This window comes from Phaethon lepturus, unplaced genomic scaffold (assembly GCF_000687285.1).
Source record: "Phaethon lepturus isolate BGI_N335 unplaced genomic scaffold, ASM68728v1 scaffold4667, whole genome shotgun sequence".
Taxonomy (NCBI): domain Eukaryota; kingdom Metazoa; phylum Chordata; class Aves; order Phaethontiformes; family Phaethontidae; genus Phaethon; species Phaethon lepturus.
The window spans coordinates 10941-16549 of NW_010551036.1; positions in this window are offsets into that span (position 1 = coordinate 10941).

Sequence of the window (5609 nt, forward strand, 5' to 3'; positions counted from 1 at the left end):
TGAAGAGATATTTTAAGTAAGCTAGCTTATTCTTAGAGATTTTGGACAGTGGAGCAATAAAATGAGATATTAAAGTAACATAAAATAATACAAGATATTTATGTAGGGCAGGATTATGCTCAGGGAAACTTAAAAAAATAGATATGGGTGTTTTGTAGTTTGAGCTTCAATGTATTCTCCTGACATTCTTACTTTCAATTATTTCCCCTTCTCCTAGCTTTCTTGCCTCATCTTCTCTTACCCTCCTATCTTCATTCTCAGACTTCCCTTCTCTACTACCTGAAACCAGCCCTTTTTCTCTCATCAAGGCTACTCTGTGCCTACTTCCTGGTTCGCATACCTTGCACCCTTTCTATCCACTTGGTTTCCAAGTCTGAGTATACTCTTCCTCTTTGGATGGATTGATGAATCTTCAGTTTGAAGAACCCACACAGGTCAGGGCATCCCACCTTTTTTCTCATCATCTTTAACAGATTCAACCAGGTAACCGAACTACCACACATTAAGCTAGTCCATGGTTACAACCTTGCTCTTTCCCCTTCTTCCTTCCTCCTCTGAACCTAAAGTCTTTTGACTGATGTTAGTATTTAGAAGTATCAGTGACTTCTCTGTGCTTTTTCCTGAATAAAGATGTTGAACAAGTGGCCTAGAGAAGTTGGAAGAACAGGTTGAGCAGGGAAGTTGTGGATGCCCCATCATTTGAAGTGTTCAAGGTCAGGTTAGATGGGGCTTTAAGCAAACCTGATCTAGTGAAAGATGCCCCTGACCATGGCAAGGGGGATTGGACTAGATGATCTTTAAAAGGTGACTTCCAACCCTAACCATTCTGAGACTCTATGATTCTATGTACCTGATGGACTGAAGGTAGATGAGAGAGCAAGTATTTGGTGGAAAAAAAGGTAGTGAAAAGTTTCCATCTGCACATGTGACTAAGAGTCTCTGAGAACATTTTTGCCCCAGAAGGCACCTCTCTCTGTCACCCATGGGGCAGTTAGAACACTCTGCTAGATACATGTCTGGCAGCCCCACTTCTGGGATGTTTAAAATTAATTTGTTATGCCATCAGTCCTCCCATCGACAATGGCAAATATTATGGCTCTCAGGTTATCCTGCCTCCAGTTTGCTGATCTTCTCTAGTGAAGCAACAAGGTCTTGCAGTGCTACAATATTTTGATGTTTTCAAAACAAATTTGTGCTTTTGATGGTTACCAAAACTATTACAAACCTTTGGCAGACAGTCCCATATAAATGAGAATTTCCTTCATGTTGCTTTAATCCACAAATGACTCTGGTCACTGGTAGTACCATCAGTGACCATTTGAGGTAGAAAAGCTTGAGTGAGACAAATTTATTTTTAAAACTAAGTACAGTCTCTTTGTAAGCAATAACCTTTCCACATGAGGTTTTTTCCACATGAGGTTTTTTCCACATTAACATTGCTTCATCATGTTTTTCTAATGCTTTTTCTTTCATTTAATTAAATAAAACTGACAGTCTATGACACACACATATATTTGGAAGGTTGAAACTGGACTAGCAATCTAAGAAACAAAACTTCACCCTACCAAACAGTTGCAGCGGAATTTACTATTCACACAATGCAGAAGATCAAAGTCTCAATTCAATTTCACTTCAGGATAGATATTAAGAAAATAATTTTCTGAAATCTGCCTAGATTCCTGACTGTCTCGAATGGGTAAGAAATGATTGCAAAAACTTCTGCCAAAAGCACATGAACGCACTTAATAATTCCACATTTCTTTGAATCATGCATCTATTTAAATCTAAGAGGTTATCTAAAAGATAATTACCATTAAACTTTTTTATGTGTGACAGCTGGAAGGCATGTCCAGCAATGTATTCTTTTCAATGTGCTGATCAGTGTTATATTTGGAAAAGCTAATGCACTGTATAGAGAAGAGAAAGAGTCTGTCACAGAGAAAAAAGCCAGAGGTCCTCTCACTAATATGTGGACTCAAGAGAGAAGAGCTGTCATCTGCGCCTTAAAGATAAGAAGGGAATCAGTTGATAAGGATTACTTGTGACGTCTTGCCCCCACCCCCCAACTCCTCTTCCTGCTTCTGTAGTTAGAAAAAATTTACAGGGAAACTTTTTGTTGTCACTTTTGGTAGTTGATAAAGGTGTCTTAAAAAAAAAATTATGTGCTAGCAGGAAAAAAACAACTTCATGTATACAGAACCATGTTTTTGTATACGTGAATACTTCATCTATTTAGCTCACAAGATCCCCAAAACTCTACAGGCGTATATTCAATAAAGATGTCAGACTGCACACTGCCATCATTCCATCCCCTCCAAGGTAGACCTTTTTCAAGGCTTACATGCGTATTACAGACATTACACTATCCAGTGGCACCTAACCTGAAGAAGACTTCCATATCCAATTAGTAGTGTGGAAAATGTAAGATATGCTTCCCTGGCTTATTGCTGCCAGATGCAAATGGCATCTATCCTTAGTCTGATAGCTGCAAGAAACTCTGCTTGAAAAGGCACATAACTACAGTGCCTGAATTACTCAGCTAATTATGTAAAGAAATTTTGGATAAAGTATGTCTTATAGCTGGATATCTCAGAGCAGAAGCACAGAGAGAGCATCTGTGTGAAATAAATCCACATTCTCTCCAAAGAGAGACATGAATTTTGGAATAAATAAAAGTTTCAAGAACTTCATTCTCTCCGTAACGGTTCAATTTTCCTACTGAATCATTTAACAAATTCTGTTGCAGCATAATGTTACTCAGGACCATACTCTTCCAATGGAAACCAACAATAGTGTCTGTTAGAGCAAGTATATAATGTTGTTATGTCTGTGATGATTTAGGAGAGGGAACATAACCTCCATGCCAGATCTTCCAAGATAGCATCACAGTACCACTGAAACATGTGCTAATTCCAAGACCCATGCTTTTCACTGAGAAAGGGATGTGCATTTCATTTCCTGAAACATCCTATGCACAATTATAAGGAGATTGTGATCCAACTATTTTTCAGGATGTGTCCTGATTACTTCACAAGGTCTGGAAAAAATCATCCATATATACATGTTCAAAGTATGTCTAGATAGTGTGTGTGATACAGTCCATATGGTGTGGCAATATCAATGTAACATTTTGTCAAATTCTGTGGTAAAATTACATTTAATCAAAAGGAGGTAGAGGACCTGTTTAAAAGATACTGGCTCATGAAACCGTGTTAACTCCCATCATATCCCACTGGCATATTGACCAAAACACTTTTTTGGTCTTCTCAAGTTTCATTTTAAAACTGAATACTACAACCAAGGTTTTATCACTTGCTTTAATTTAAATTACATTGTATTCAAACTGTTCATAGCCATTTTATGATCAGAAAGGCAATAAATTCCTTGCACAGAGACATTTTAAAGCCTAGATGGTGTTCATTAGAGAAAATAGGTGTAAAATTACTGCATTAACTTAAAGCTTGGGAGCTGTTAGATGCTGTAATTATGAAGATGGAAGAGTTCACACACATACATAAGACAGATAAATAAACTGCATATTGTCATGAACAAATTCGTCCAGTTTACAAAGATATCTTCACTGTAAGGTCACTTATACTAAACCTAGTCAGTTTGCTACACATATTTGCATACCATTTCTTTGTCTATACTATCAGTGCAACTACTGAAAAATGTTTGTGAGGTAGTACTAGAACTGTAGCTATTGTGAGAAAAGTTGTAAAGTAGGGGAGGAGTGGAAAAGGCTCAAAGGCAAATCACAGAATCACAGAATCATTAAGGTTGGAAAAGACCTTTAAGATCGTCAAGTCCAACCATCAACCCAACACCACCATGCCCACTAAACCATGTCCTAAAATGCCATAGCTACATGTTTTTTGAATACTTCCAGTGATGGTGACTCCATCACCTTCCTCGGCAGCCTGTTCCAATGTTTGACCACTCTCTCAGTAAAGAAATTTTTAAGAAATATGTCAGAACCACATGGAAGACTTAAAGCTATGTTGAAACAAAGAATTGTAAGGGCTGAATTTTGTTACCCATTCCCATTTCTCAGTTTGTACAAAGATTTGGGATTTGACTAGCAGGAAATTAATTTAGGCCATAATGAACAAAACACTTCTGTATCTGTTGGACGGTATGGATCACAATAATGCTTATCCCAGTGATGCAAGAGTTGTGACTACCAAAAGAGTGTCCTGTTACTTCCACTAAGTCAAATCTCAATCATTTATGCAAGAAGTATTTGCAAATTGCGTTCTGATGTTAAGCTGAAGGGAAGTGATGCATTGCAAGGAAAGAAAGGTCAACAAGGATCTTTTTTGCAGTATTTAGAGTTGTTTGGTAAATGCAGAAATATATAGCTACCAGTGACCTGAGAGGCAGAAAGAACTGGGAGTAAGTAACTGGTTTCACCCATATAAGAAGTCTGTTGTCACAGTACAATCATTATGTGATATTATGCAAGCACTACAGAAAGAGGGAAAGAATCAAATTGATGAAGGCAGGAAGAAGGTTTGGTCTTTAGGAGGTAGATCGAAGATTTAGGAAGCTCTGAACAACTGAACAGATATCTAATTATCTTCAGACTAGTGAACCAAGACATCATATTCCCCTGAGACTAGTAATGTGGGGAGGTAAACAGTTCTGTCCTGGTATTCTGCTTGTTTCAGTCATTTTGGAAGCTGACACCAAACAGGTCTCCACCATCTCTCTCAGCTCCCAGCTGCAACTTGAGAGTGTCTCAACTCCCAACATCCACGACTCAGTTTTTAATGTCTCAGGGAAGTGATCCTCATTTCCAGTCCTCAAAGCAGAGAAATTTCCCTCCCAAATCTTTCCAATATGCACTCTTAAGGAGGCAAAGACACACAGGCTGGCCATTACCTGAGAAGCAACAAACAACTATAAATAGAATCGGTAAGGAATGATTACTTTTATGCCTTTTAATGCAAAATAAAAGAATCAGAAGTGTATTTGTGTTCACCCCTTGAATGGACTTTCAGATGCAGATGAGAGAGGGCAAAAAGAAAGTCAGCACATTGGCCTTTCTTTTGTGGGAGGAGGAGCACTAGAATCCATAACCCACACTATCTTGCAATAGGCAGAGGCCTCCAGGCCCCAGAGCAGCAGGTTGAAACAGGCTAGCAGCAGTAAGAATATCAGACCAAAACAGGCTTTTTGTGTGGGCAGGATAGTAAGGCTGTTGGAGAGAAAAGAAGCAGCAAATAGTTGAGGAGAGGCTGTGGCAGGTAAAGAATCACATACGTCTGTTCAAAAAGATTTCAGTGCAGCTCCAAGAGTCAGAAAGACACTTGGGTCACAGGGAGAGGCAGAAGGGAGCAAAAAATAAAGAGAAGTAGAGGTGTTAGGAAGAGAAGGTGGGTGGAGAGTTGCAGAAATGTATCCATTTCCCTCCCTCCCATTTTCTTCAAGGGTGTTTTTCTTACAGGTTTTCCTCTCTTTTCTCCTCCCCAAAGCAATCAGCCAAGCTGGGAAGAAGAGATTGTCTCTGAACTTAGCAGTGTGTCTTGATAGTAAAACTGAGAGCAAACAAGTAAACAATTTACAACTGTGGTAGCCATAGGAGCAAAGCCCGCTCAGTGACAAGG